The sequence below is a fragment of the Carettochelys insculpta genome, chromosome 1 (assembly GCF_033958435.1).
Source record: "Carettochelys insculpta isolate YL-2023 chromosome 1, ASM3395843v1, whole genome shotgun sequence".
Taxonomy (NCBI): domain Eukaryota; kingdom Metazoa; phylum Chordata; order Testudines; family Carettochelyidae; genus Carettochelys; species Carettochelys insculpta.
In genome coordinates this window covers 153,631,106-153,641,538 of record NC_134137.1, presented here as the reverse complement: position 1 = coordinate 153,641,538, position 10,433 = coordinate 153,631,106, and the positions used below count along the sequence as shown (strand labels likewise).

Sequence of the window (10,433 nt, the reverse complement as noted above, 5' to 3'; positions counted from 1 at the left end):
TATCCTCTATTCCAGTGTTTCCCGAACTTAACACATTTGTGTACCCCTTTTGTATGCTTATCTCCTGATTTTTAGTAATTTATTTCCTGCCGCGTACTCTTGAAATTCTTTCACATAGCACCAGTGGTACACGTGCCACACTTTGGGAAATACTGCTCTATCCCAGTCCTGGAGGTACTAGAGCGTGTCACCAAATTGGACCTCTGCGACATATACAACCTACTATTAATCAGAGCAGGGGATGAATGGAAGACTACATTTTGAATCCCCTATGGATACTTTGAATATTTAGTAATGCCATTGACCAAGACCTCTATGAACATTCAATACTGCATGAATGATGTAGTTAGAGGCATCCTGGACCAGTTAGTAGTTATCTATTTTGGGGAGAAACCTGTGTTCTCAGACACTCTTGAGGAATTTTGTTACCATGTTTGTCCTATCCTGAAAAGACTATGTGGAAACAGCCTGTTGGTGAAGATGGATAAACACACCTTTGATCAGCCCGCTACAGAATTCATGGGTTACATCCTCTCCCCAGAGAAGGTTAAGCTTTGGGTAGGGACAGCTCAGTGGTTTGAGCAGTAGCCTGCTAAACCCAGGCTTGTGAGTTCAGCCCTTTAAGGGACTGTTTAGGGATCTGAGGCAAATAGATTTAAAAAAAAATCTGTCAGGGATGATGATAGGTCCTGCTGTGAGTGCAGGGAACTGGACTTAATGACCCCTCAAGGTCCCTTCCAGCTCAATGAAATAGGTGTATCTCCATCTAAGTAAACTATCACTGGTAGTTAAGGTTCTTCCTGGGCTTTGCCAGCTTTTCCAATTATTCATTCCAGGCCCTCAGCAATGGCATTAGACAGGATCAAATTTGAATAGATTTCCAGGGTACTAAAACAGGGGGATAATGTAACAACCCAAGTTTGTTGAGCCTGCCATGGCCAATCATCCCGTGGTGCCACTGAAAGTCCCAAAAGCGGCACAGCTGGGGAGCACCGTGAAGAATAAGAACTGCATGAAGTTTTGCTCTTGAGACCTAGAAAGACAGCACAATACAGTCCTTTGATTGGCCAACTGCCCCTACTTAACTCCCAGGTTTGCTTCAGAAAGGTCTCTGGGCAATCACACACTTTGGTCTGTTACTCTGCCCAACTTTACGTTGTCTCCTGATCTCTGACTCCTGACTTCCAACTTGAGTCCTGCCTCTTGAGTCTAACCTGATGTCATTATGCATAAAGTGGCTTTCAGCTGAGAGGGTCAAGGTCAGGTCAGATTGTCAGAAAATGGGCAGACACTCCCACGTAGTGGTATATTCCATGATCAGATTTAACCAGATCAACAACTTGTACTCCTGGATCTATGTATTAGCTTAACACAGAGTCAGAGAAAGTCCACAAAGGATAAGTTTTCAGTATGCAGAAGATCAAACCAGTCAGGGTTGATATTCTGAGGTTTGATTTCACACACTTAGTAGGGGCACAGGAAGTAGAACTATCAGGGGTCAGCCACCAACACCTGTACTCCTCAATATTGCGAGGAGTGAGGGAGGTCAATGGGAGAATTTCTGCCACCGAGCTCCTTCTGTGAGGATGGCCACTTAAGTCAATTGTAGATAAGTTGATTCTACCTATGCAATTGCCATAGGTAGAACTGCATATCTAAATCAACTTTAACGTCTAGTGTAGACCTGGCCTTACACACTCTAGGGTACATACATAAACTGGTTTCTGAGATGAATAGGGTCAGACAGACACGATGCCATTGCTGTAAATGGTGTCCAGCGCATCCTGTCGGCAAAGCTGGCAACCCTAGTGATGAAAAATTATTAAAACAAAAAATCACCACACATTAGGTTCTTCCTGTCCCTGGGAGCCAGTCACACAAAGGTAAATCAGTGGTCAGGATCTTACACTAGTAACAATGCTATAACCAATTGTTAGTAAACTAACTAAAGATTAATTGACTAAGAAACAGAAATAGGTTACTAAAATATTAAAGTAAAGAAAACACATTACAGTTGGATCAAACTATGTCATCTAAAATAATAGCAGGAATGTTTCCTGTACAGTGGTCCAAATAATATGTATTTTAATCCTTTTGATCAAAATTTTCTGTTAGAGTTCATCCAGAGCTGAGATAAGAAAGATGTGGCCTGAGACTTTTGGTCTCCCTTTTTATATTTTGATACTTTTTGTTGAAAAATCCTACGTGTGTTATGGGGTCAAATAATTCAATGGAGTACACGTTTTGCCATTAGTCCTTTATGTGAATTGCAAATTCTTGCTTCTACCTTTTGCATACATACCATTTGAGGTGTCTTTGGGAAATGATGCACAGAGATTTCTTTGTTACTCCTGAACAGCTAACCTGTGAGCATTTCTGAGGCTCACAAGAAACATACAGCAAAATTTCATAACTACACATACAATGTTGATATGCAGATTCTGACAAGGTAATAATGTTCAGCAGATTAGCTCTGATTTAATCTTGGAAGCATTAAGCATAATATCCTTCCAAAATGTTATCATTACCTAACTGTTAGGGTAGTTAAGCTCTGAAAAAAATTGCATAGGGAGGTTGTGTAATATCCATCACTGAAGAGTTTTAAGAGCAGGTTAAACAAGCGCCTGTTAGGGATGATCTACATGGTGCTTGGCTCTGCCATGAGTGCAGGGAACTGGACTCAATGACTTCTTGAGGTGCCTTCCAGTTTTAGTATTCTATGAGTAATTATAATTCTGGATATTTTTAACTTATATAATTTCTTTTTCCAAAAATCGGGTGAAAATATAAACAAAGAGAGCAAAACAGTAAAATAATAGGAAGTGAAGGGAAGCAAGGGAAGGAAATGAAGCCGAAAGAGGAAAGGAAAGCAACACCTTGGTTTCCATCACTAAGAATTAGTCAGAGATTTCTAAAAAGTCAACCAAAACTTTCAAATTTGCCAGAGGTCCTTCTACAACAAAATGTTCTAAGCTGCTGGGCCAACTGATAAGTGGGTATTTTTGATAACCATATTTATGTCCAGTTCCTTTTCGAAACCCGATATAAACAAAGCAAAGTTTGGGAGGAGTTCTGTAGTCCTGTAATATTTTCGGTGGGGGGTGGAAAATGTGTGTATTAGAGGGAAGTATGCTGTGTTGGAGGAGCACTGTCTCTTTAAAGCAAAGGACTCGAGACCGACAAGCCTGATGATTTTCAGCCAGCAGCACTCACTCTTGAGCCAGCAGCAGCAGACAGGCTCCTCCTGTTTCTTGACCCCACCTCCGTGATGACTAGGAACACAGGCAGTGGGAGAGCTATGTAAATGCCAGATCTCACTCTCAGGTAACACTGTAAATAAGAAGCAGGCGGCTTTAGGTCCCATAAATCTAAACAAATTTGTTTGTCTTACGTCAAGGCCATTCCCCACTCTGACACGCCAAGTGCAGAAGGTGGGATCCCATAACAGACCTTAAAAATACTTTGCCTCTATCGGCTTCAGCTTAAAAGCTTCCCAAGGTCACAGATTCCCTGAAGATGGGAAGTAGCTGCCACCACCCACGAGAGAAAACCCCTCTTTACAACCCAGGAAAACTCACTTGGAATGCCTCCCTGAGGGGTAACCTCAAATTCTTGACCATCCATTAGGAGAGATCTTGAAAACAAAGAGGAAGAAATTCAGCTGCAATCTGATAGCTGAGCTGATAGGACACAGGAATCAAATTATTGTCTTAAAATAGAAGGTGACATTAACAAAACACAAGATATACATGATAAAGCTTACTGAGTTTTAGGATCTTACAGAGCAACTAAAAAAGGGTAGATAATAGCAAAGAAAATTACTTCCCTGGAATCCAATTTAAAAGTTACAGGCCGTGTCTACACTAGCCAAAAACTTTGAAATGGCCATTTTGAAGTTTACTAATGAAGCGCTGAAATACATATTCAGCGCCTCATTAGCATGCGGGTGGCCGCAGCACTTCGAAATTGATGCGCCTCGCCGCCGTGCGGCTCGTCCAGATAGGGCTCCTTTTCAAAAGGACCCCGCCTACTTTGAAGTCTCCTTATTCCCATCTGCTCATAGGAATAAGGGGACTTCGAAGTAGCTGGGGTCCTTTCGAAAAGGAGCCCCGTCTGGATGAGCTGCGCGGCGGCGAGCCGCATCAATTTCGAAGTGCCACGGCCGCCCGCATGCTAATGAGGTGCTGAATATGTATTTCAGCACTTCATTAGTAAACTTCGAAATGGCCATTTGCATGGCCATTTTGAAGTTTTTGGCTAGTGTAGAAGTAGCCACAGTGAGCAGGGGGGTACATCAGCCAGCCTGAGCAGTCTCACACCAAACCCAAAATAAAAAATAACCTGATTGCTTCTGACTAAAATTTCATTTCTATTACATATCTGTGTCCTTGAAGTCTGGATATTTACTAAATTCTTTAAGCCTTCTTCGGCTTAAATATCTCTGAATCTGTCTTCACTGGCCGCACAAAAGAAAAGACCATCAGAAGGTAATTGCTTCAATTCAAAAAAATCCCCGCTTCTCTCTTCCCATTGGCTAGCCTGGCTGCTTACCAATAGAGACCCCACTCTCTCTGGATTTAACCCTATACAGGCATTCATTCACCATACCTTAGCTACTGGCTAAACAAGAAGTAGGATTGAGTGGACTTGTAGGCTGTAAATTGTGCATTATTTTGGTTTGGTTTTGAGTGCAGTTATGTTAAAAAAATCTACATTTGTAAATTGTACTTCCATGATAAAGAGATTGCACTAGGGTACTTGTATGAGGTGAATTGAAAATAATTTTATCATTTTATAGTGCAAATATTTGTAATAAAAATCAATATAAAGTGTGGACTGTACACTTTGTATTCTGTGTTGTAGCTGATATCAGTATATTTGAAAATGTAGGAAAACATTCAAAAATATTTATATAGGTCCAGCCACTCTACTTCAGAATTCTCTCATCCAGCAATTTACATAATCCAGCATGATTTTAGTTAACCAGACAGCCACTGAGTATGGCCAAGTTTCCTGAGGTCCAATTAAGTCTGTTTACAGACACCAGTCCTGGCTCTCAGTATTCTGTGTTGTTATTTAGCTGTAATTTACCCCAAATGTCTTTTAAGAGTCGAGTAGGCAGTGAAAGTGTTGGTAATGTGCTAAACAATATTGACCTCCCGTGGGCTAGCAAATTCTCTTTTCCTGCACTGGTCACGTCCCAAGGGTGCCAGGTGAGAGAGGTTTAACTTGTAATAAATTTTTATTGGTATTCCATAGTGGTTTATTAGTACAATTAAAAGTGTGATTAACTGTGACTAATTTTTCATCTGATTAATTTGCTTTATGTTAATTGCTTGAGTTAACTGTATTTAATGGACAGCCCTAATTTTCAAACGTTCATAACTTAATCAAATCTACCAAGCTCTTTTGGAAGAAGGTTTTTCACTACATCTTAATTAAACCTATTTCTAATGCAATGCAAATTTTTCAATTCTAAACATTTCATCAGGAAATCTGTTTAAAAAAAAATCATAGGTAAAACTGGAGTGGCAAAATGTGCTATTTTCCACTCTCCTTCATGTCAAATACTGAACAACTTTTGCTTAAACTGTATGTAAAAAAATTCACCTTCTGCAGGGATCCCATATGAGAGCATACCACTTTCTCCTTGCCATTCTTGTCTGCATACTCTAAGGACTATAAAAATACGCTAGGAATCTCAGACGGGCACCTTTGCCAATAAATATGAGTGCTGCATTTTTTTAACCCTACAGTTATGTAATTTCAGAGAGTCCTTGATTATGCCCTCTGGCATGAATGCATTCTCTGACTGCTGACACCTGAGGCTACACATTATGAAAGACACTAAAATTAACTGATTCAGAATTAGGAACTATATCATGCAGTCTCACATTTTTTGAGGAATGCAATTAGCACCAGAATGATATATTGTCTTGAGGAGGAAATCAAGTCCCACTCCCTTTTGCTGTACTTCCCAGTCTACCTTATTTTTTCTGCACTGCCAATAGGTAGAAGACCTTTGATGAGGATGACTCTACTTCCCTAAACTGAAAACAGGAACCCAGATAAGAGATGGTCAGTGCTTAGGGGAGTTTACTGACAGAAAACAAAAAAAAAATAGATAAGGCAGTTTCATATACGTGTGTGTGTTTATATATTTTGTGGTTTCATGCATTTTACTTAAAATTCAGTACTTCCTGGCATTGTTCCTTGCCTTGCCATTGTTCAGGATGTGATGCTGCTTGATACCAGTTGTATTTCTCTGATGATAGTCTTCCAAGAGTTTGCTCGTCTTTCAGCAACGTGTCACAGAATGTGGCATAGGCTAGGGAAAAAATTAACTTGAACACACAAGGAAGCCTTCATGGGGGAGACATTCAGACATGATTTTTTCAGGAGAGCACACATTATTCATAACTGCAAAGATACATTCAGCAGGCACTGTAGTACCATACAAACACAATCCAAATTGCACAGCCTTGGCTAGATTTGTGTATTGGACAGCATTACTGTCCACTTCTTGAAAAATCTAGTGTCACCTTTCAGTGATGGGCAATCTGTGATGGTTCTGTTATGAAAGACAAATGGAGACAATTGATTTTGCACTAGACCTCTCATCAAAGAGACAATTCTCGTCCAACATGTGTAAGGTGGGAATTCTGGTCCAGCATCAGCAAGGTGATCTTGCATTTCTTCCTGTTACGATCTATATTTCTTAGCAGAGGTGATTTGAACTTTTTGGTGCACTCAAAGGCAGGTCTCTGGTGTTTTTTCAGCTTCTGTGTCTTGCTTCAGAAAAAATTTCTGAAATACTGGGTGTTAAAAGACATACTTTTATCAGAATCTTTGTTTCTTGGTTTGAAGGTACTGGACGATGTCATTTTGAGTGCTGCGGGCAATGGAGAAACGTGCTCCACAGGTCTCACATACAACTTTTGGGCTATCCATTGTTAAGTGTCTTTTTTTAAAAAAAAAAAAAATCTTGAACTGTTTTTAGCGTTACTACTGTACAGATTTTCCTCGACAATCTTACAGCAAAAGAATGACCACGCACAAATGATTGATTCCTCCAAGGCAGTGGTTCCCAGCCTTTCCAGTAACACAGCACACTTCAATGAGAGGACAGTTCCACAAGCACACCTGCTTCTTTCAGCTGACGTGATTGCTCATAAATGTCCCATTTACTTACAGTCACTATGGCTACAGTCTTACTGGAGAGGTTTGCAACAGAGTAGTGCACACAACAACAAGCAAAGCAAGGATCAAATGCATTAATGTTTCGATTCCACCATAGAACACACCCTCTTAGACAGGGAGCAAAGATACATTTTCAAAATCTGTTCAGTGCCCTGCAAAGCATGTTGAGTAAGCGAGTAACCACTGAAAGCAGGCTCCCCTCCCCTCCAGCCCATTGGAACCAGGGCATGGCATTTAAACTGCATCCCAGCTCCAGCTGGCTCCTGCCCTCCCTCCCCATTGCCACTACAGGGAGTGGAGGCAGGTTCCCTGCCAGCTCATTCGAGGTGGGAAGCAGCATTTCAGCTGCCTCCCAGTGTGAGTGGGTCCTGGGAGGCTGGCATTTCCCCTCATGGTGGCTCTTCAAAGAACCATGGCAAGGGGCAATTGATGAAATTTCATGGCACACTTGGACAGTTATGGCACACCAGTGTGCCCTGGCATGCTGGTTGAAAACTACTGTTCTAAGGACAGAAGCATGCACCAGCTCCCCCCCCGCCACACATGCACGCACACACACACACACACGCACGCATGCATGCGCATGCACAAATGCACAACCTGGCAACATCATGGGATTAGTAGCAGCACTGCCTTCACAGATTGGTATTAGAGAGCATCAGGAGGTGCCTAGCACTAAAGACAAAGGAGAACATATGTGAATGAACTGTCTATGCTCTGTGTAGGGATTTTTTGGATACATGATGTCAGTCTGCCTCTGGCTGGGACCCTGCTCCTGGCAGCCCCTGTTTGGCTGAACCAGTTCCTTGCTATGGGCCAAGTTAACCGCCAAGTTGAAGGGTGTACAGCAGATCTCTATGGTAAATCTGCTACTGAAGTGCCAGGGTAACACTGATTTGCAACTGTGCTTTGACGAGGCATTCTCTGAACACTGGCTCAGCCCACTATCTGAGTGTGGGACTCTGCCTCTAGAGCAGGCAGCCTGTTTGGCTCAGGGGGGCTTTTGGCTACCACAAAATGTGCAGTTAAAAATCCTTCCCATTTCAAACTGTCTCATCAATCAGGCTCCTAAGCCAGGCAGACACTGGAGCTGTGAAGAGACCGTCATGCTGCTTTCAGCCTGCAACTGCAACTCAGCTACCCAACAAAAATCAGCATTTACAACTTAGAGCAGTGCCACTAAGCCCCACTGGTAGACCTGAGTACGGCATCTTTCACCCTGATGATGCTGACAGTCCATTTAGCCGTGTTTTGTGCCCATCAGTAAATGGGGTTTCTACCATCTCACTGTTGATATTGTGCTGATTGGATAGGAAAATTAATTCAGTGCTACTATACAGCCACCTGATCGAGTTCCTCAAAGCATTCCATATTGAGCTCCACAGTAAGAAAGGGTCAGACTTTGATGCAGCACAGAAGTAAGGGTGGCAATGCCATGTCACCCTTCTTTCTCTGCTTTGTGCTGTGCCTTGCAGCCAGCAAGTGGGGTTGCTGCCCAGGGGGTCAGCTCTGAAAGCAGCACTGTCTGCCAGCAGAAAATTTCTCTGATGCTGCCAGCATTCTTTGCAGCCTTCAGAGCTAGAACTCTCCCCTTCCTCCCAGCAGCAGCCACAGCACTCTCCTCTCCATCCTATCTGCTTACTCGTTGTGCATCCTGCTTAAAGACCAGTGGCTGCAGAGAGTGTAACACTCACCTAGGTGTGGTTAACTGTTCCATATAGTTGTACCTAAACCACGTCACAGAGGAAGAGTACATACCTTCTACAGCCTAAACTCAGAGTCAGCTGTTCTGCAGCTCAAGCTGTAGAGGCACCTGCTTTAAGCTCCTGAAATCCCAGGTTCAAGCCTGCCCATGGGCAGTTAAAGGGTACCATCTTAATGTGTACTGTGCACTCAGAGCACCAGGCTGTATGGGATGGGGTTACACCTTTCTAAGGCATGGTCCACTAAACAAGGGGTCAGCAATACTTCAGAGGCAGAGTGCTGTAATTTGACCTCCGCGTATTGTCTTAGTGCCGGTGATACTTTGTAAAGTCACTAACAGTCCGACTTAACAACAGCTTCTTTAATAAATAAACTAAGCTGCAGAGCTTTAGCATTTACGTGGTGGTTGGTAGCATTAGCTGGTCTTTTGTTAATCCACAGGCTTTGAGCAAGCTCCCAGCTGCATGGCGGAGGAGGCGAGGGGCTGAGCTCCCGCCTCACGTGCTGATGAACATCAGCTCGCCTGCCGCTCTTGGCACCCATGCGGGGGTTGCGGACCTCTGCTTTAAGCAAACTCCTCACTCCCCTGTGAGGCAAGCAGCAGACAGTTGTCCCAGCTTGACCCAGCCATAAGAATTACCTGTTGTGTCCATACAGAGTGGGCGCTGCTGCCAAGGGGGACAGTTCCAGAGCAGTGCTGCCTGCCAGCGGCAAATTTCTGCAATCATAGAAATGTTTTTGGATCATGCTGCTTAGTGAACAGCTCTGCTTTCAGAACTTCCACACACACCACCCCCAGCCCCAGCAGCAGCTGCTACTATCCACTTTGCCTAGCATCCCGCAAGAGGGGGTTGGTGTCTGGAGGAACAGCTGTTAAGGCAGCACTGCCTGCACGAATCCGGGACAATTTAACATGACCTGTTTCAGTGAATATGTAAGGAGGGACAGAGAAATCTGACAAAGAGCATGGTCCAGCCAAAACAGGGCATGTGGCTTCTCTAATCCTGATCTACAAGCTGCCAACAAAACTTTCAAACTGGTGGCCTCACGAATGGTCAGAAACAGAGGTGCGGAACACTGGAACTCCTGTCAGAGTCATTGTGCACTGTGAGAGGTCAGCATCTCTGGACAAATCACATTACTCATTTAATGGCCTGACCAGGTATGAAAATTTTGCCTAACATCTTTTATTGCAGACACTATTCTGCCGAGCAATGCAGGCAGTCTGTCTCCTGTGGATACTTCCCATTCAATCATACAGACTTGCAAGCAAAATATGAAGCATTTCGGTAGTATGCATATTTGTCCAGTATACTGTATTAAAAGCAGACATCTTTATTTAGCTTTTCCATCTATTCCTGCCACCTTTATATGTGGAAAGTCCAGTGAGGTTCAATAATATACCTTTATAAAGGTATGAGATACTTATAGTTGATAATCCAATTGTAGGAACCCTGCTAAATACATTATTTAATAACTGATTTTGATGTATTTAAAACATATCAATATGAAAAGATAGTGCTGGTATT

General features: G+C 42.8%; 1 long non-coding RNA gene across 1 annotated transcript; it reads right to left on the bottom strand.

Annotated features, from left to right (window-relative positions):
- Window positions 1–2,293: 2,293 nt before the first annotated feature.
- LOC142013055 (uncharacterized) lies at window positions 2,294–9,758 on the bottom strand. Its single transcript, XR_012645534.1, has 4 exons — window positions 9,545–9,758; window positions 6,218–6,328; window positions 3,579–3,634; window positions 2,294–3,330 (listed from the first exon to the last, which is right to left on the bottom strand). It is a non-coding gene; the product is annotated as an uncharacterized LOC142013055 (long non-coding RNA).
- Between the last annotated feature and the right edge of the window lie 675 nt (window positions 9,759–10,433).